Genomic DNA, 21,519 nt, shown 5'->3' on the forward strand with positions numbered 1-21,519 from the left:
GGTTTTTTTTATGTCTACACAACACGGAAAAAATATGGCAAATCACTGAGTGCGATTCCTTTGACAAAAAGTAGCAGCACTTGGAAAGGTAACCTGGAATTAGAAAAAAAAATTAAAAGTTTCTCTTCAACTTTACCCATAAAGAACACCTGACCAGTGCTCATTCCCTTGCACACAAAGCCTACTATAACATTTTTTTTTTAGCCTTAAAAAAGAAATTAATTCAAGAACTCTTCAGGCAACTGGACAGCTGGGTCATTGTTTGACCTCATCTAAAAGCCTTTAGAGAAATAAAAGCTTAAAAAAATGGTTAGAGATATTTGAGCATTTAAATACACATTCTCTCTTTGAAATTCCCTATAAGAAGAGATCTACCAAGATGTATTGTGCCCAGGTCTATCTTACTCACCGCTAACATGAATAGGTTGGACAAAACTAACCTGCCAGCTTTTAAAACTGTGTTTGAAACAACTTTAGACCTTCTTTAGGCATAAGTATAGAGATTATTAAAGACTTCTTCCCCTTTGCAATTATCATTTAGTGTATATTTGAACTGGAATACCACCCAGTCTCAACCAAGGCATGTGAGATGCAAAGTAAGAGGCAATTTTAGGGCTTCTGTGAAGACAGAGAGGACTTCATCCTTCAGAAAACAAGTGTTTTCCACAGCTAGTTTTATTCTTAATTGCCAACACTATTACATATAATTAGCTTTGTCTTAAAAGCTATGACAGCAGGATTTCATATAGGATCAACACGGTAACAAGTCACCATCCTGTAGAGACTTTCTCCAGAGTGCTTAATGGTAGCAAGTTTCATGATATATACAGACCCAAGGTATGCTTTATTCAAAATATCAGTGAAATCTTGTCTAAGATTTGACTTGAATATTCAGAAAAAAATCTAAAGACCCATTCATTTAGATACAGATTAGAAAGGTTTCTACACCTCTTACATACAACCAAAGAGCATGTTACACTCAGATTATTAGAACAATTTATTCTATACAATTCTATACAATTTACAAGGTGACAAAGCCCATGGTAAAGCTACTGCTTTACTATAGTAATGTAAACACATTTCAAAGAAGAATATGCTAATGGTTTCAGAGATGACTTTCTAGCAGTAAAACCAAAACAACCCAGCATATCAACCTTTTCTCTCTATGAGACAGGTCAGGCTGTACATTTATTCTTGAAGGACATCTTCTGGCATAACAAAAGACAGGATTGACAGCCTTCATTTGTTCTTCTCCTAATAAAGACAGTCCAGCAATTCCAAATAATGTGTGAAATGGAACTACCTGGGAGAAGAAAGAAAGTTTGTGTTCATCTCCAAAAGCCATCCAGCTTTCATTTGTATGGGATGAAGCTTTTGTTTGTTAGCAAGAGAACTGCAAACCTCCATGGCTGAAGATGATGCTGCAACTGAATAAGCTTTGATTTGTCTTGCCCGTCAACACATATCAGAGCAATTTCCTTGGCATGCATTTACAGCACTATGATTTACTCAAAGATGCTTGTAGATCATTTGCTGCTAAGACAATTTTCAACTCTGCATTCAGCAGGAAGCACTCATGTGTCCCCAATAACATGTAATGGCATCAGACAGCAGAAGCAAACATAACAGACTGAAAAGGTAAATTTAATCACCTCCATGTGCCTGTTCCATAAATTCCCCATTTGCTCTTCAGCAACAGTATAATGCTCTTTAACAGTCTCTGAATACAGAGCTTTGCTGTAAAATCTTAAGAGGGGAGCAGCAACCTACTGTGCTATAAAACTGAAAGGAAAAAAATACAAGAAAAAAACCCAAAGAGGCAGCAACAGTTATTTGGTATCCAAGTATTCCTTCACTGCATGAACTTTCCCCAGAAGCACCTATCATCACACAACTGCAAGAAGCTATTTAAGGTCTCACGACATAAGCATCCTGTCAGTGGAGTCAGTCATTCTACAAAATCCTATCCAAAATTACCCACGGGGTCTGGTGCAGGGTACATCATGTTTGTATAAGTAGAACTTCTGGATCTTATCACAAAGGTTGTATATTGCAGCAAACTGAGGGGAATTATCATGTTATAACCACACATAGGAGCCCCAACTGTCGATCACAGACAGCCTAGAAGGATAAAACTACACTAGGGTACCAAATCCTGCTCCTCAGTGGTTTGGCAAACACATTACAGGTATGGTCAAAGAACACAGATGTATATGTTTACTTGCTCCTTCTCAGAACCAATACGTGGCCATTAGAGGAGGGGTAAAATAAGTTAAGTAAATAACAAAATAATAATTGAAAAACCAGTACACTTTAGGAACAACAAGACAAACTTTCCTTCTATAAATGGGCATGCCCAGAAAGGGGAATGTTCCCCACTGGCAAGTGTGCAAATGCAGTTACTCGCTGCAGACTCAGCCTCTTGATGAACAGTATGTATTTTCAGGGAAGCCTGAATGCCTGGAAGATGTATCTATTGCCATGTCATCCTCTGCTCCTTTCTGCAATTCTTCTTTAAAAGCAAATACGAAAGGAAAAACCTGCTAATAAGAACAACTACAATATTAGGTTCCAAGCAACTAGTTCTTGATAACTTAAGAAAAAGACAGAGAAATCTTTATAGTCAAGTGGTTCAAAACCTGAAATACAGTCACAGTGTCAAATCAAAAGACTACAGTCAAACTAATTTAAAAAAACCTAACAGGATCTGTTAGGAATGAGTTTCTGCAGGAATAAAGCAAAGACCTGTAAGCACCAATGCTTCCACAGCTGTGCCCACTTCCACAATAGATATGATAGGTAAAAATAATACGAAATGACTGCTAATATAACACGCAAAAACCACCAAAGGTGCCTGCATTAGGTATAGAACTCTGCAAACTTGGTCTTCTAGCAAGACAGAAATAGCTCAAGTTTAATCCCAAGACCAGAAAAGCATTAGGACTTTAAATGTTAAGCTTTTCTTGGGGCATTCTGAAGAGAAAAAGGTCTTCCTGTGAGCTCCTTAGAAATTAAAAAAACTGTCCATTTTAACACCCCCAAAACACTTTCCAAGTAACAGAGCAGAATAAAGACATCCCCTACCCCACCAGTACAAAGAATTTATCAGCTTACAAAGAAACAGAAAGCTACATCAGTTAACACATTTGTGGAGAAAGGAAAAGACACAGACAGATGTAATAAAATAGCTACAATTTCCCCCTGACCTTTGACAAATCAGCAGCCAAGTGTTCTATAGGAGTTGCACTGAGGTCTCGTAACACTTTTAATTTTATCTGACCAGTGCCCTTGAATGACATGATCTTAATTTGCTTCTTTATTTGGACAATCTCAATTATTCCCATTTGAAATTAGAATAGACCAGCTAAATAAACCGTAACATGCTCTCAACCACAGGGAAAATCCATGCCCCCAGCCTTGTAATGTTACCTCAAAATCATCTTCCTCCTTCATCTAGGCAAATGTGAGGATTTATTCAGTGGGTGGGCTGGCTGGCACAGAACAGACATTGGGGTGTAGAGATTCTTGATAGTAATTTCTAACTCATTTAGATCAGGCAAAAGCACCAAGAGTTGAAGAGTAATTAACCCACAGTGGTATCTAGAAGCTTACAAATTGTTGCTTTTTTTAAAAATAGTATTTTTACAGAAATCTTCTAAGTGGTCTCATGAGAAACAATTTGCATGGTATGTGTTTCAGGAACCAGAATTATGTAAGGAACAGCAACTGACTACAGTGTGGGATGTCGCAGTGCAAGTGCAATGTAAAATATTACAAGCTCCCCAAGTAAGCCTTCTAAAGCAACTCTACCCTATTCTTTCCCTCTAATTAAACTGCAGCTCTGCAAAACACTTAAATCTGGGTCACAAGTTACACTCAGATGGGAAAAAACACTTTTTCAGCTGAAGATTTCCATTAAGGAAACTTTTAGTTAAGGTTTTATTTACTTATTTACTATGTCTCCTGGTCTGTCAGCAAATCCTCCAGTCTCCCCATCAAGCCACAATACAGCAGCACAGTTTCTCTCTGTCAATCCAATGTAACCTGCCAATCACCTCCAGAGATGCTAGCACCTACCATGAGTAATATACATCAGGTAACTGGCAAACAGAGAAGCAGAACATTATCTGATTTTGGTTTAAACATGACCTTGTAAATCATATTGGTGATCCTGCAAACTGCTAGCTGTGCTACTGTAATACTGTTGCAAGAGAAACAACACAAAGAATTTCTTCGTGGTAAAAGAAAAGAAAGTTTGTGGATGCAGTCTTTTTAGAGGACCTCTTCCCTCTTCAAGAAACAAAAATGCAAGAATGTAATTTTGAAACAGCCTTCACCTTCTATGTGAGAGGCTAAAAATCCACAGCACCTTTTTCATAAGTAATTTTTCAATTTTTTTTGGGGAAAAAAAGAATCTGTTGATTGATTATCCATTTGTCAGAGGAGTTTATTCCAGGTTACACAATTTCCTACTGTGACATGAAACACTTATACCTGGGATTAACATCCAGTAAAACAGTAATTTTTATACGAATCCTAAAGAGCTAATTCCCATAGACAAAAATATTCAGGCTCTGATTTAACAGGCTACTGGTTCAAGTGGTCAGCAAGACATACTTCAGTACAAATACCTTCCTAAAGTGAGGCCTCAAACAAAGAGTAGCTAAAGACTGGGTGACAAGCATTAGTGACAAAATGAAGAATCAAAGCAAAAGCTAGTTTACAAAGCATTTCATAAGAGTCTTGACATTTTCCACAGATTCTTCAAATTTGGAAAAAATAATCTCTAGTGAGCTCTGAACAAAAGCAACCATCTAATGCCTTCTCTGGTCACCTGTTGAGTCCTCCAGAAGGTACTTGATCTTCACAAAGCCACCAACCCAGAAAGTCAACATTTGACGCAACTGGTCTGTTATAGCCAGTAATCCTGTGACACAACAGATCCAAAATTACAGAAATAAGCTTGTATTGAAAAACTAAGTATAGTTTAGCAGAGTAAATGCAGGAAGGTTTCAAAGCAGGAATCCAGTCCTGCACGCATGATGTAAAATAAGCACGCATCTCACCTTTTAGTTTCAAATGAGTTTTACTTTTCCATTAATGTTGCTTTTGTATAAAAGTTCCAGTTACACAAGGTAATTACAGAATGGTAATGTTTAACTATTACACTAGTACAAAGTTTGGAAAAAGACCCTAGAAGATCAGGCAGAGCACTACTGTCTTCTTTAAACAAAGCCCACAGAGTACTCAAACTGCCTTCTGCAGGCTGGATACAGCCTTTAGGACGATTCTGCATCCAGCCTGTGGTTTGACCCTGTATATTCTCTTACCCTAAGGCTTACGGAGGGCAAGCTACAGACCAAATGGACAGATTAACCCTGATCATTAATGTTCCTGGCAATCCCACATACATCTACCACCAGGCTTATTTACAATGTGTCAGGTAATACATAGGCATTGACAAATGCCTCTATTTTCCCTGGGAAATGTTTGCAGTGTTTCAGGCCACATTTCAAGGCAGTCACTAGGAAAGTACAAATTGCAGGAAACCACAGTATCAACTGAAGCCTACTCATAATCATCTTCCCCTGATAAGAACACCCCCCTCCCCCCCAAGAAAAAAACCCAAACAACCAACAGAAACAAAAGGACACACACCAATAGGGATATACTTATCCAAGAACATGGCAAGGTACATGTAATAGTCCCACAAGATTTTAACTGCTGTGCAAAGTAGCTGCCATTTACAGCATTTTAAAGAGTATGTGAATATGCATAACAAATCTAACCTTCCAGGAAATACTAAATGCAAACACAAAGAGGAATGTACAACCCCAACAAAATATCTCATCATTGCTTTTTCTCCTTAAAAAGCAAATCTGAACACCTGACTGCTCATTGCAATCAAAGGAAGATGTGACCTGACCCTTCAAGCATTCTGGATGCGCAGGTGGGACTAAACAGCGTTTGTGAATCAAGAACATGCATGCTCCTTGAGACAGGCAGGTTAAGTTTGCCACCAGATCTCTACATCGGCATTTGCTAACACTGTTCAGCTTTGGGTATCCAGAGCTGCGTTCAGTTAACGTGAAAGCATCTCCTAGTAACAGCCAGTATCAACCCAAGAACTATAACTCTCTCTCACGTAAATGGAAGAAAACTCAAACTGTGCCCCCTTCTCCTTACACTGGGTTAGAATTTGTGACAGGAATTTGATTCCACAGTTTGGAAAAGCTCCACGGTTGCAGCCAAAAGGAACTGGAGCTTCCTGGGTCTCAGAGTAATTCTAGAGCTAAAGTGGTGATAGGCATCAACTTTAGATCAGATAATACATGCCAACACTCATCACTGACCCAAGAAGGCAACCTCCTTCTGTCCTACCCAAGGGTTTAAAATGCAACACACTTTCTTCCTAAAACAGGACACTACCTTATTTATTTGTAACACCATTGATAAACTTCTCCCTTGAGATGGGACTAGAGACACATGACACAAGCAATCAAGCCACTGGTTGGAAGCATTGGAGCCTTTTTGGTACTGTTTTATCACCACGGTTGGCATGAGAAGGAAAATGAAAGACAGGAGAGATGGCGAGACATTTAATCTACAATGGAGATAGCTACGGTGAACAAATAAGGCTGAGACCAAGTCCATTTTCTCAGGGGAAAAGTACACACCAAATAAATAACTGCTGAACAGACTGGTATAATTTTAAAGTTATACAGGAAAAAAGATTTGAGGAACACAACAGAAGAACTGACTACCACAACACTTCTTTTGTATAGTACTAAAGTGGAAACACACTGCACAAGTGTATGTACTGCATATATATTTTATATAGACATTACATAATTATTTAATTATATATTACAATAGTCATATTTCTGTGCATATAAACACCTATAAAATCCAAACCTTTACTCTTCCTCTGGCCATACACGTCTTTCACCTAATGTACACCAAGAAGAATTCATAAAATCCAAAAGTAATTATCTACAAGATTCCACTAAGACCTGTAGCAGAGACTGCTACAAAATTCATGAAGAATGCAGACAAAATCACCAGTAAAGGAACATTAAAAGCACAGTGTTCCCAAATATGAATATATACTTTTTTTTGGAGATGAAACCTTAAGTTTTGCTCGTTAGATTATTTCTTAATAATGTACTGAAATATTTTTTGCCATTGGTATCAAACAGCACCTGGTTCCTAAGTCTCCAATCATCAAGATCATTAATTGCAAGTAGTTGTTTCTACAATTACCCTGTTACATTTACCTGGACATGCTGAGGATTGACAGCAGACAAGAATTGTGACCTGTGCTGGCCCTTACTGCACCACATCTGTACTGACATGATTAGATGAATGCCAGAATTTCATCCGTCTTCATTCAGTGCAGCCATCCCATGAGATCCATCGCTGTCCGCCCCCAGGAAACACTGCTCATCCTCAAATACTCCGACAGACTGCGCCCCTAAGCAGGGCATTATTTTAGTTCTGAATCAGGTAAGCACAGCATCGAAATAGAGCAATGAAAATGCCTTAGTTAACATTTACAAAGTTTGCAGCACATCAAATGTTTTCTATCCCATTAACAACTTGGGACATACTAACCACTCTTGCATATTACGTGCTTTATGTGTGTCTGTGCATACATATGGCACACGCACACGTATATCCCTACACTACTACATTTCTTTCCTCCCCTCTACTTTCTAGCACAGAGGTATCAAGCTCAATGTCAAGTTAAACACGTGCAAGCAGTAAGGCACCGATTCACTTCAGATCATCAGATATTATCTTGGCATCCAAACTAACACGCACATCACCACCCCGAGTCTCAAAAATAACAAGACTAACATTTTCATGAAACTTACTGTCATGTGCCAAAGCTGCCACAATCTGAAGCGGCACTACAAAGGGAATTCTCATATGCATCTCTCTCTCTCCCCCCCCCCCCCCCCCTATTGTTTACCTACACTACCCGTAAACATCATTTTCTTGATGCAGTGCTTTAACCCACATGTTTTCAGCACAGCAACAACAATCATGAGCAATAGTGCCTCCAGTTCTTTTGGGGACACTAAAAATAATGCAACTTTTTTTTCCCCCTCCAGACACAAGCGGTTATTGACGTTTCCCACCTCCTGGAACCAGAATCCAGTTGTTGTGGGCTACGTCTGGTAACCCACACCTATAAAACCAATGCTAGCTGCAGCATTTATCAAGCCGAGCAAGCAAGCAGCAGTGCTGTGGCCAGATTCAGTACAGCGTCCTATCAAGGGAGCCACGTGGAAATACAGCTACAATCTCCCTGCAGATAAAGGAGCAACAAGAAGATCGCTTCCCAGGTCTCAGAGTAATTCTAGAGCAAAACTGATCATCTTCAGATTTACGCTCAGATAATACATGCCAACACCCATCACAGACCCAGGGGAACTAACAAAGCAGCCCCCTTTGTACCTCACGGGGGACAGCAGGGCAAGAGAGGAGCAGCTGGGGAGCACGCACCCAACCCCTAACTCTCATCAAGGGAGTGAGGGTTGTTACTCTTAATAAAAGCACAGCAGCACTGAAATAGGCCAATACTTACATAGTTGCCTTTCCTTGTCCCATACAAAGCTATATAGGCCACGTGTTTCTCCAAAAGTAACATGCTCGGCCATCAGGTTCTCTCACTGCGTCCTGTTACGGTGTCACCTTTAAAAAGCACCAACAAAACGTCAGCTGTGGTGTCAGCTCAGGGGTTTTCCATGGCTGAGGGTAATTTGAGCAACTCACCAGCAGTAAGTGCCCGTTTGGACACAGACCTTTCTCCATCCACCATGACTTGCTTCCCGGCCTGACAAAACCTCTCGACAAGGCTGAGGTGAACCACCACTGGCCACCCTGACCAGCAGAAGACCCAGACCCCGCTGAGGGGGCCCGACGCAGACCCCGACGCCTCCCCAGGGGCAGGCAGCCACCCAGGGCCACTACAGCAGGGTCCTGCCAGGCACTGCCTCCTACCCTGCCCCGCGGCATGACGCTCCAATGCCTTCATTAATAACCACTTCAAATTCTCTCAAAACCCTTATGCTATCTATTCTGACACCACTGTTTGAAGAAAGTTCCTACTGTATTTGCAAGCTGAAACACAGTCCTACAAGTTGTTCCCTGATTTTCATAATTGAACAGACTCACAGAATCATTTAGGTTGGAAGGGACTTCTTGAGATCATCTAGTCCAACCCCACGTATGGAATTCTGCAATATTTTTTTTTATTTTTATCAACGAGAGGATGTGTAATACATTCAATAATTACTTAATTTTTATTTCATGATCTCAGATCAAATTAATTTTGAAGGATTACATCGCACTACCTACATACAATGACTTGTGATCTACAACTGCTGTGCTTAGGTACCCTTTTCAGCCAAAAGGGTACAAAGGCCACTAAAAAGTAAAGTCTGTAATTAGACACAAATACTCATTTCACACAACAGAATTCTCCATCATAAGCAGCCAAACGACAGCAGTTTTTTTGGCTGTTGTGAGGACAAGTTACAATGAAATAACGTAACTCGCTCATTCATCAATCATATGAAGATACAACAGGAGAATTACATCAATACTACTCCCAAAATGGTCATTTTAGTCACATAATAGATTTGTAATATTCACTTATCTTACTACACTGCTAGTCTACTATTTTGTACTTGTGATAACAGAAAAGTCTCATTCTATTTTCTCAAATTAATCTCTACCTTTCAGTCTCCTGCTGAACTTCTCAGCTGGTTTTTGTTACCAGACCTCTCCAAAACCCTATTACTGGAGCTAAATAGCAAATCTATCAATGTAACATCAAGTACAAGCCTGAGCATGCAAGCTGAGCATACACTGCCATGACTCCCCCACTACTCACCTGTTGTCAGTTTAACACAAAGGACTCCACCTACTCTGACCAACTTCTCATGAAGTACCAAGATGGATCTATAGCCAGAGGGATAACCAATTTCACTACTAACCTGTAAGACAGGGGCGTACAAACTTCAAAAAGGGACACAAGATCAAGTACGCCTCTAGTAATGAAAATTAGATGGGTAGCTATAAATAGGCTATCTGGAAGGAAAACCAAGGTACAGACGTATACTTTTAAATTGACTTGCTAAGAAGGGGAAGGCCTTCTTTGGCATGAAAATTGGCCATCTGATTGGCTATGTCATGACTTTTGAAAAGCAAGCAGAAAAATTCTAGAGACAGGGAAGTGCTTTAAGTCCAGCAGTGCCTCCTCTTCGCCTCTAACAGAGAAGTGGTTTGCCAGCTTCCCAAATAACAGGGACTTTCCAGACTTTTCTAGGGTGGGAAGAAGGAAGGCTGCCTAATTTGGATTACTTAATACCTGTTTGGGTTGGGTTTTGTTCCCTGCCCCCCCCCCCCCCCCCCCCAAATTATAACCTCCCAAGTCTCTACCTGGCTTTCAGAACTGCCTGCCTATTTGTTTACTTTAACTAAGGGACAGGCATTTGGCAAACAAGGAAGGTACATCACTGGGCATCACCGATGGATTTGTGACCAGTACACCCTGGTGTGATACCGGGAACGCCTGCACCATGATGGAGTGGTAAGGGGGAACACCCTCACCATCAGCTAAAGCACAGTGACACCGCCTCCGCTGTTCTTCCTCCAAGGAAGACTGAGCAAGGCATGTGTGGACTTTTGAAAGTCAGTCTAGATTATTATTATTGTATCATGCACTAATTATTAAGCATTTGGTCAGATCTGCAGAGGGTCTAGGTGACTGAAAAGTCTAAGGAACTGAAAATTTAGGTTAATAGGAAAGCTATGCTCGTTGCTAGAAAATTCCGTGTAGCAGTAAGCCACCCTGATTCCTGAAGTCTTTCTAGAATAATAAAGCTCTAAGTATAACTACAACCCTGTGGCCAGTTCTCATTCTACCAAGGAGCCTTAACATCAAGAGCCCGGCTGTCCCCATAGCAGCAGGTAGTGTCAGGTGACACAGGTGTCAGAAAGAAACTTTTATAGGCAGTATGTGATGCTGGCTAATTTAAAATATCTCCACATAAAGAAAAACTCACCCGTCCTGCATGTGATTCAGAACCAAATCCTCCATCTGAGCTCATACAGGAAAAAAAACAAATCCTATTGCTTTCCCCACATCAAGAGCTTCCAGTTTTCCCTGCAAGGCAGAATAGCAACTAATGCACTGTATATCCTAACCAAGCTCACTACTGCAGAAGCTTCAGTAGTGCTAATGAGAAGAATCTGTACTTGTACAAGCGATGATATAGGCCTTACCAGAAGTGCCAAGATTGCTGCAGCGCTGAGGGAGAACCTTGTAGCTGTTTCTCCTAGAATGTAGGGGGGTAGGGGATGAAATAAATAGTATTTTTTTTTAAACAACAAAAACAAATTCAAATCACCATTGAAAATATGGAACAAAATGCTAAAAACCCAGGTTTTACATTGAACAGAAAATAACCTAACTAAAAAGTGCCCCTGTACTGCTTCCTTTTCCATCCCACTGATAATTTCCTCAGTAATTGACAAGTGCACATTACAACTCCAGTGATCTGTTTACTGCACATAAAAGAAAACAACTCCTTTTCAGCTGGTGTATATATCCAAATAAACTCAAATAGTGTAACTTGCAAAGAGCTACGTCAGCTTAAACTTTATCTGTAGTGCCCTACTGGATAACTACAGAGCTGCGGACTCTCAGAAATACCGGGGCACAACTCTTGGCCTGCCTGAAATGTTCCTGGCTCTCTCAGCTACCTGGGCAGAAGTAGAAACTATTCTTGGTTTTAGAGCAAGACTGACTAGAGTTACAAATTTTCTTTTGCAGACTGACACCCAGAAGCTAAACCAAAACAAGCCACACCTGCAGATGAATGACTGCTGGGCATGTCCACACCAACAGACCTCTCCCAACACAAACATTGAGCAATTAATACCCCAAGTCAACATCTGAAGTTGAACCTGGCCACAAGTTTTAAAACAATGTAATTTGGGGGTCAAACTGATGTAAGTCTTTTCTTCTTAAAAAATTCACAAACTGAAAGAAAGAAAACACACACTCTTCTCTGCTACATTGGATATCACATTCCTTCAGTTGAGCTTTTATTGCATTTCAGAAATAATATAACAAACCCCAAGAGAAAAGATATAACCATAGCATGCTCCCTAAAAAGCAAATCTGAACACCTGACTGCTCATTGCAATCAAAGGAAGATGTGACCTGACCCTTCAAGCATTCTGGATGCGCAGGTGGGACTAAACAGCGTTTGTGAATCAAGAACATGCATGCTCCTTGAGACAGGCAGGTTAAGTTTGCCACCAGATCTCTACATCGGCATTTGCTAACACTGTTCAGCTTTGGGTATCCAGAGCTGCGTTCAGTTAACGTGAAAGCATCTCCTAGTAACAGCCAGTATCAACCCAAGAACTATAACTCTCTCTCACGTAAATGGAAGAAAACTCAAACTGTGCCCCCTTCTCCTTACACTGGGTTAGAATTTGTGACAGGAATTTGATTCCACAGTTTGGAAAAGCTCCACGGTTGCAGCCAAAAGGAACTGGAGCTTCCTGGGTCTCAGAGTAATTCTAGAGCTAAAGTGGTGATAGGCATCAACTTTAGATCAGATAATACATGCCAACACTCATCACTGACCCAAGAAGGCAACCTCCTTCTGTCCTACCCAAGGGTTTAAAATGCAACACACTTTCTTCCTAAAACAGGACACTACCTTATTTATTTGTAACACCATTGATAAACTTCTCCCTTGAGATGGGACTAGAGACACATGACACAAGCAATCAAGCCACTGGTTGGAAGCATTGGAGCCTTTTTGGTACTGTTTTATCACCACGGTTGGCATGAGAAGGAAAATGAAAGACAGGAGAGATGGCGAGACATTTAATCTACAATGGAGATAGCTACGGTGAACAAATAAGGCTGAGACCAAGTCCATTTTCTCAGGGGAAAAGTACACACCAAATAAATAACTGCTGAACAGACTGGTATAATTTTAAAGTTATACAGGAAAAAAGATTTGAGGAACACAACAGAAGAACTGACTACCACAACACTTCTTTTGTATAGTACTAAAGTGGAAACACACTGCACAAGTGTATGTACTGCATATATATTTTATATAGACATTACATAATTATTTAATTATATATTACAATAGTCATATTTCTGTGCATATAAACACCTATAAAATCCAAACCTTTACTCTTCCTCTGGCCATACACGTCTTTCACCTAATGTACACCAAGAAGAATTCATAAAATCCAAAAGTAATTATCTACAAGATTCCACTAAGACCTGTAGCAGAGACTGCTACAAAATTCATGAAGAATGCAGACAAAATCACCAGTAAAGGAACATTAAAAGCACAGTGTTCCCAAATATGAATATATACTTTTTTTTGGAGATGAAACCTTAAGTTTTGCTCGTTAGATTATTTCTTAATAATGTACTGAAATATTTTTTGCCATTGGTATCAAACAGCACCTGGTTCCTAAGTCTCCAATCATCAAGATCATTAATTGCAAGTAGTTGTTTCTACAATTACCCTGTTACATTTACCTGGACATGCTGAGGATTGACAGCAGACAAGAATTGTGACCTGTGCTGGCCCTTACTGCACCACATCTGTACTGACATGATTAGATGAATGCCAGAATTTCATCCGTCTTCATTCAGTGCAGCCATCCCATGAGATCCATCGCTGTCCGCCCCCAGGAAACACTGCTCATCCTCAAATACTCCGACAGACTGCGCCCCTAAGCAGGGCATTATTTTAGTTCTGAATCAGGTAAGCACAGCATCGAAATAGAGCAATGAAAATGCCTTAGTTAACATTTACAAAGTTTGCAGCACATCAAATGTTTTCTATCCCATTAACAACTTGGGACATACTAACCACTCTTGCATATTACGTGCTTTATGTGTGTCTGTGCATACATATGGCACACGCACACGTATATCCCTACACTACTACATTTCTTTCCTCCCCTCTACTTTCTAGCACAGAGGTATCAAGCTCAATGTCAAGTTAAACACGTGCAAGCAGTAAGGCACCGATTCACTTCAGATCATCAGATATTATCTTGGCATCCAAACTAACACGCACATCACCACCCCGAGTCTCAAAAATAACAAGACTAACATTTTCATGAAACTTACTGTCATGTGCCAAAGCTGCCACAATCTGAAGCGGCACTACAAAGGGAATTCTCATATGCATCTCTCTCTCTCTCCCCCCCCCCCCCCCCCCATTGTTTACCTACACTACCCGTAAACATCATTTTCTTGATGCAGTGCTTTAACCCACATGTTTTCAGCACAGCAACAACAATCATGAGCAATAGTGCCTCCAGTTCTTTTGGGGACACTAAAAATAATGCAACTTTTTTTTCCCCCTCCAGACACAAGCGGTTATTGACGTTTCCCACCTCCTGGAACCAGAATCCAGTTGTTGTGGGCTACGTCTGGTAACCCACACCTATAAAACCAATGCTAGCTGCAGCATTTATCAAGCCGAGCAAGCAAGCAGCAGTGCTGTGGCCAGATTCAGTACAGCGTCCTATCAAGGGAGCCACGTGGAAATACAGCTACAATCTCCCTGCAGATAAAGGAGCAACAAGAAGATCGCTTCCCAGGTCTCAGAGTAATTCTAGAGCAAAACTGATCATCTTCAGATTTACGCTCAGATAATACATGCCAACACCCATCACAGACCCAGGGGAACTAACAAAGCAGCCCCCTTTGTACCTCACGGGGGACAGCAGGGCAAGAGAGGAGCAGCTGGGGAGCACGCACCCAACCCCTAACTCTCATCAAGGGAGTGAGGGTTGTTACTCTTAATAAAAGCACAGCAGCACTGAAATAGGCCAATACTTACATAGTTGCCTTTCCTTGTCCCATACAAAGCTATATAGGCCACGTGTTTCTCCAAAAGTAACATGCTCGGCCATCAGGTTCTCTCACTGCGTCCTGTTACGGTGTCACCTTTAAAAAGCACCAACAAAACGTCAGCTGTGGTGTCAGCTCAGGGGTTTTCCATGGCTGAGGGTAATTTGAGCAACTCACCAGCAGTAAGTGCCCGTTTGGACACAGACCTTTCTCCATCCACCATGACTTGCTTCCCGGCCTGACAAAACCTCTCGACAAGGCTGAGGTGAACCACCACTGGCCACCCTGACCAGCAGAAGACCCAGACCCCGCTGAGGGGGCCCAACGCAGACCCCGACGCCTCCCCAGGGGCAGGCAGCCACCCAGGGCCACTACAGCAGGGTCCTGCCAGGCACTGCCTCCTACCCTGCCCCGCGGCATGACGCTCCAATGCCTTCATTAATAACCACTTCAAATTCTCTCAAAACCCTTATGCTATCTATTCTGACACCACTGTTTGAAGAAAGTTCCTACTGTATTTGCAAGCTGAAACACAGTCCTACAAGTTGTTCCCTGATTTTCATAATTGAACAGACTCACAGAATCATTTAGGTTGGAAGGGACTTCTTGAGATCATCTAGTCCAACCCCACGTATGGAATTCTGCAATATTTTTTTTATTTTTATCAACGAGAGGATGTGCAATACATTCAATAATTACTTAATTTTTATTTCATGATCTCAGATCAAATTAATTTTGAAGGATTACATCGCACTACCTACATACAATGACTTGTGATCTACAACTGCTGTGCTTAGGTACCCTTTTCAGCCAAAAGGGTACAAAGGCCACTAAAAAGTAAAGTCTGTAATTAGACACAAATACTCATTTCACACAACAGAATTCTCCATCATAAGCAGCCAAACGACAGCAGTTTTTTTGGCTGTTGTGAGGACAAGTTACAATGAAATAACGTAACTCGCTCATTCATCAATCATATGAAGATACAACAGGAGAATTACATCAATACTACTCCCAAAATGGTCATTTTAGTCACATAATAGATTTGTAATATTCACTTATCTTACTACACTGCTAGTCTACTATTTTGTACTTGTGATAACAGAAAAGTCTCATTCTATTTTCTCAAATTAATCTCTACCTTTCAGTCTCCTGCTGAACTTCTCAGCTGGTTTTTGTTACCAGACCTCTCCAAAACCCTATTACTGGAGCTAAATAGCAAATCTATCAATGTAACATCAAGTACAAGCCTGAGCATGCAAGCTGAGCATACACTGCCATGACTCCCCCACTACTCACCTGTTGTCAGTTTAACACAAAGGACTCCACCTACTCTGACCAACTTCTCATGAAGTACCAAGATGGATCTATAGCCAGAGGGATAACCAATTTCACTACTAACCTGTAAGACAGGGGCGTACAAACTTCAAAAAGGGACACAAGATCAAGTACGCCTCTAGTAATGAAAATTAGATGGGTAGCTATAAATAGGCTATCTGGAAGGAAAACCAAGGTACAGACATATACTTTTAAATTGACTTGCTAAGAAGGGGAAGGCCTTCTTTGGCATGAAAATTGGCCATCTGATTGGCTATGTCATGACTTTTGAAAAGCAAGCAGAAAAATTCTAGAGACAGGGAAGTGCTTTAAGTCCAGCAGTGCCTCCTCTTCGCCTCTAACAGAGAAGTGGTTTGCCAGCTTCCCAAATAACAGGGACTTTCCAGACTTTTCTAGGGTGGGAAGAAGGAAGGCTGCCTAATTTGGATTACTTAATACCTGTTTGGGTTGGGTTTTGTTCCCTGCCCCCCCCCCCCCCCCCCCCAAATTATAACCTCCCAAGTCTCTACCTGGCTTTCAGAACTGCCTGCCTATTTGTTTACTTTAACTAAGGGACAGGCATTTGGCAAACAAGGAAGGTACATCACTGGGCATCACCGATGGATTTGTGACCAGTACACCCTGGTGTGATACCGGGAACGCCTGCACCATGATGGAGTGGTAAGGGGGAACACCCTCACCATCAGCTAAAGCACAGTGACACCGCCTCCGCTGTTCTTCCTCCAAGGAAGACTGAGCAAGGCATGTGTGGACTTTTGAAAGTCAGTCTAGATTATTATTATTGTATCATGCACTAATTATTAAGCATTTGGTCAGATCTGCAGAGGGTCTAGGTGACTGAAAAGTCTAAGGAACTGAAAATTTAGGTTAATAGGAAAGCTATGCTCGTTGCTAGAAAATTCCGTGTAGCAGTAAGCCACCCTGATTCCTGAAGTCTTTCTAGAATAATAAAGCTCTAAGTATAACTACAACCCTGTGGCCAGTTCTCATTCTACCAAGGAGCCTTAACATCAAGAGCCCGGCTGTCCCCATAGCAGCAGGTAGTGTCAGGTGACACAGGTGTCAGAAAGAAACTTTTATAGGCAGTATGTGATGCTGGCTAATTTAAAATATCTCCACATAAAGAAAAACTCACCCGTCCTGCATGTGATTCAGAACCAAATCCTCCATCTGAGCTCATACAGGAAAAAAAACAAATCCTATTGCTTTCCCCACATCAAGAGCTTCCAGTTTTCCCTGCAAGGCAGAATAGCAACTAATGCACTGTATATCCTAACCAAGCTCACTACTGCAGAAGCTTCAGTAGTGCTAATGAGAAGAATCTGTACTTGTACAAGCGATGATATAGGCCTTACCAGAAGTGCCAAGATTGCTGCAGCGCTGAGGGAGAACCTTGTAGCTGTTTCTCCTAGAATGTAGGGGGGTAGGGGATGAAATAAATAGTATTTTTTTTTAAACAACAAAAACAAATTCAAATCACCATTGAAAATATGGAACAAAATGCTAAAAACCCAGGTTTTACATTGAACAGAAAATAACCTAACTAAAAAGTGCCCCTGTACTGCTTCCTTTTCCATCCCACTGATAATTTCCTCAGTAATTGACAAGTGCACATTACAACTCCAGTGATCTGTTTACTGCACATAAAAGAAAACAACTCCTTTTCAGCTGGTGTATATATCCAAATAAACTCAAATAGTGTAACTTGCAAAGAGCTACGTCAGCTTAAACTTTATCTGTAGTGCCCTACTGGATAACTACAGAGCTGCGGACTCTCAGAAATACCGGGGCACAACTCTTGGCCTGCCTGAAATGTTCCTGGCTCTCTCAGCTACCTGGGCAGAAGTAGAAACTATTCTTGGTTTTAGAGCAAGACTGACTAGAGTTACAAATTTTCTTTTGCAGACTGACACCCAGAAGCTAAACCAAAACAAGCCACACCTGCAGATGAATGACTGCTGGGCATGTCCACACCAACAGACCTCTCCCAACACAAACATTGAGCAATTAATACCCCAAGTCAACATCTGAAGTTGAACCTGGCCACAAGTTTTAAAACAATGTAATTTGGGGGTCAAACTGATGTAAGTCTTTTCTTCTTAAAAAATTCACAAACTGAAAGAAAGAAAACACACACTCTTCTCTGCTACATTGGATATCACATTCCTTCAGTTGAGCTTTTATTGCATTTTAGAAATAATATAACAAACCCCAAGAGAAAAGATATAACCATAGCATGCTCCCTAAAAAGCAAATCTGAACACCTGACTGCTCATTGCAATCAAAGGAAGATGTGACCTGACCCTTCAAGCATTCTGGATGCGCAGGTGGGACTAAACAGCGTTTGTGAATCAAGAACATGCATGCTCCTTGAGACAGGCAGGTTAAGTTTGCCACCAGATCTCTACATCGGCATTTGCTAACACTGTTCAGCTTTGGGTATCCAGAGCTGCGTTCAGTTAACGTGAAAGCATCTCCTAGTAACAGCCAGTATCAACCCAAGAACTATAACTCTCTCTCACGTAAATGGAAGAAAACTCAAACTGTGCCCCCTTCTCCTTACACTGGGTTAGAATTTGTGACAGGAATTTGATTCCACAGTTTGGAAAAGCTCCACGGTTGCAGCCAAAAGGAACTGGAGCTTCCTGGGTCTCAGAGTAATTCTAGAGCTAAAGTGGTGATAGGCATCAACTTTAGATCAGATAATACATGCCAACACTCATCACTGACCCAAGAAGGCAACCTCCTTCTGTCCTACCCAAGGGTTTAAAATGCAACACACTTTCTTCCTAAAACAGGACACTACCTTATTTATTTGTAACACCATTGATAAACTTCTCCCTTGAGATGGGACTAGAGACACATGACACAAGCAATCAAGCCACTGGTTGGAAGCATTGGAGCCTTTTTGGTACTGTTTTATCACCACGGTTGGCATGAGAAGGAAAATGAAAGACAGGAGAGATGGCGAGACATTTAATCTACAATGGAGATAGCTACGGTGAACAAATAAGGCTGAGACCAAGTCCATTTTCTCAGGGGAAAAGTACACACCAAATAAATAACTGCTGAACAGACCGGTATAATTCTCAGAAAAAAAAATAACCCCTAACTCTCAACAAGGGAGTGAGGGTTGTTACTCTTAATAAAAGCACAGCGGCACTGAAATAGGCCAATACTTACATAGTTGCCTTTCCTTGTCCCATACAAAGCTATATAGGCCACGTGTTTCTCCAAAAGTAACATGCTCGGCCATCAGGTTTTCTCACTGCGTCCTGTTACGGCGTCACCTTTAAAAAGCACCAACAAAACGTCAGCTGTGGTGTCAGCTCAGGGGTTTTCCGTGCCCAGGACAATTCGGGCAACTCACCAGCAGTAAGTGCCCGTCTGGACACAGACCCTTCTCCATCCACCCTGACCACGGGGCAGATTTTCCGCCTCGCTTCTCGGCCTGACGAAACCTCCCCGGGGAAAGGCCTCGAAGAAAACCTCCCGCCGAGGCTGAGGCGAACCACCAGCTCGCCGCTGACCACCCGGACCAGTCAGAGGCCGAGACCCCGCCGAGGGGTCCGGCCTCCCCAGCCCGGCCCGGCCGTGCTCAGCCGCACTGACGAGTCCCAACGCACCGCTGGATGTGGAGCGACCGGGGCCGAAACCCCCGCGCCGCCCCAGGGCTGCGGAGGCCGGCCAGCCAGCCGGCCGGCCGGGCCGGGCCGGGCCGGGCCGGGCCCTTTCCCCGCCGCGCGGTGCGCAGCACCCACCTCCTCCGCCGCCCGCGCCGGAAAGAGCGTTCAGCCGCGGGGCGGGGCAAGAGGTAGCTCCCGGCAGGACCCCGCTATAGCTGCCCGCGCCGTTCGCCTGACCCGCGCTGGCGGCCGGAGGCGGCGCCGCGCCCGGGAGGGACCCATCGGTCAGGCGGGACGCCCTGCGGCAGGGAAGGACCCCGCCCGGAAGCCGGGTCGCCACACTGGCCGTCGCGGCCCTGCGGAGAAGCCGGTCCTAGAGCTCAGCCCTAGAGCAGCTGCGGGCAAGTGCGCTTCCCTTCAGAAATAAACCCCTTTCCTTCCTAATTAAAACCGGTTATTCCGATTGCGCTGATAATTACCAACGTTGGACTCTGCCAGACGTGATCCGTACCAGACGGGAACACCATTTTGAGACTATAAATGAAAAAATACGTATAATGCTAGCTGGCACAGAGCAATTGAAAATAAGGTCTGGTTTTTGGGTTTGTTTTTTCGGGGTGGATGGGTATTTTTTTGGGGGGGGTGTCTGGGGGAGGTTTTGGGGCGTTATGAGGGGGCGTTGGGTGTTTTGATGGGGGAGGGGTGTTGGGTGTTTTTTTTAAATACAGCAAATACTTGTCCAGCAGGTCACAGTATTGATCTTCCCCACAGGTAAATAAGATGGCTGTTTACAGCTATTAAGCACTTCGTTAAGCAATGCAAACCTCGTACCTGGTGACAGGATTTGCACCATCCAGCACTACATTCAGAGGGTGGGTGACAGGGACTGTAGGGAAGCCAGGCCATTTCGGTGAGCAGCTGCAAATGAATTCACAGGAGGGTTCAGGTGGGAAGGGGCCTCTGGAGATCATATAGTTCACCCACCCCTGCTCAAGCAGGACCACCCAAAGCCAGTGTCCCAGGACCATGTCCAGTGGGATTTTGACTGTCTCCAAGGATGGAGACTCCACAACCTATCTGGGCAACCTGTACCAGCATTTGACCCACCCTCACAGTAAAAAAAAGTGTGTTTCTTGTGCTCAGGTGGGATTTCATGTGCTTTAATTTGTGCCCATTGCCTCTTGCCCTGTCGGTGGGCACTACTGAGGAGAGCCTGGCTCCCTCCGCTTCCATCCCATGAGGTGTTTGTGCGCATTGATAAGATCCCTCTGAGCCTTCAACAGGCTAAACAGTCCCAGCTCTCTCATCCTCATGCTCCAGACCCTTTGTCATCGTCATGGCCCATCCCTGGACTCTCTCCAGTACGTCCATGCCTTGGACATGGGGATCCCAGCACTGGACACAGCACTCCAGGTGTGGCCTCACCAGTGTGGAGCAATTTCCCCAAGAAGTCTGGGGAAAGTGCATTCTGCCAGCGCTGAAAGAAGGGCCTATCCAAGGTAAAAAAAAAAAAAAATCTCACAAAAATTCCTCCTTCTCAGCTGTTCCTGCTGCAAATGTAGTTAAGTATATATACTGATGGAAAGGAATAATGGGTTTAAATATACTGGATTTGAAATAAACATGATG

At 42.5% G+C, this 21,519-nt stretch overlaps 1 long non-coding RNA gene and 5 other non-coding genes across 8 annotated transcripts; all 6 read right to left on the reverse strand.

The window, feature by feature from the left end:
* Positions 1–979: 979 nt before the first annotated feature.
* On the reverse strand, positions 980–19,927 carry LOC143173487 (uncharacterized). 3 transcript variants are annotated; one of them, XR_012997561.1, is made up of 11 exons: positions 19,635–19,927; positions 19,448–19,554; positions 17,620–17,672; positions 17,400–17,500; positions 14,916–15,022; positions 11,885–13,817; positions 11,299–11,351; positions 11,079–11,179; positions 8,594–8,700; positions 7,278–7,474; positions 980–1,303 (listed from the first exon to the last, which is right to left on the reverse strand). It is a non-coding gene; the product is annotated as an uncharacterized LOC143173487 (long non-coding RNA). The 3 variants fall into 3 exon arrangements; XR_012997559.1 differs by having other exon boundaries at positions 7,278–7,497; positions 19,635–19,926; XR_012997560.1 differs by lacking the exon at positions 980–1,303 and adding an exon at positions 1,310–4,927 and having other exon boundaries at positions 7,278–7,497; positions 19,635–19,926.
* On the reverse strand, positions 6,270–6,354 carry LOC143173499 (small nucleolar RNA SNORD45). The gene has a single exon (XR_012997573.1). It is a non-coding gene; the product is annotated as a small nucleolar RNA SNORD45 (small nucleolar RNA).
* Positions 8,349–8,431, reverse strand: LOC143173492 (small nucleolar RNA SNORD45). The gene has a single exon (XR_012997566.1). It is a non-coding gene; the product is annotated as a small nucleolar RNA SNORD45 (small nucleolar RNA).
* LOC143173500 (small nucleolar RNA SNORD45) lies at positions 12,590–12,674 on the reverse strand. Its single transcript, XR_012997574.1, has one exon. It is a non-coding gene; the product is annotated as a small nucleolar RNA SNORD45 (small nucleolar RNA).
* On the reverse strand, positions 14,671–14,753 carry LOC143173493 (small nucleolar RNA SNORD45). Its single transcript, XR_012997567.1, has one exon. It is a non-coding gene; the product is annotated as a small nucleolar RNA SNORD45 (small nucleolar RNA).
* Positions 18,911–18,995, reverse strand: LOC143173501 (small nucleolar RNA SNORD45). Its single transcript, XR_012997575.1, has one exon. It is a non-coding gene; the product is annotated as a small nucleolar RNA SNORD45 (small nucleolar RNA).
* Positions 19,928–21,519: the final 1,592 nt, after the last annotated feature.

Source organism: Aptenodytes patagonicus, unplaced genomic scaffold, assembly GCF_965638725.1.
Source record: "Aptenodytes patagonicus unplaced genomic scaffold, bAptPat1.pri.cur scaffold_88, whole genome shotgun sequence".
Taxonomy (NCBI): domain Eukaryota; kingdom Metazoa; phylum Chordata; class Aves; order Sphenisciformes; family Spheniscidae; genus Aptenodytes; species Aptenodytes patagonicus.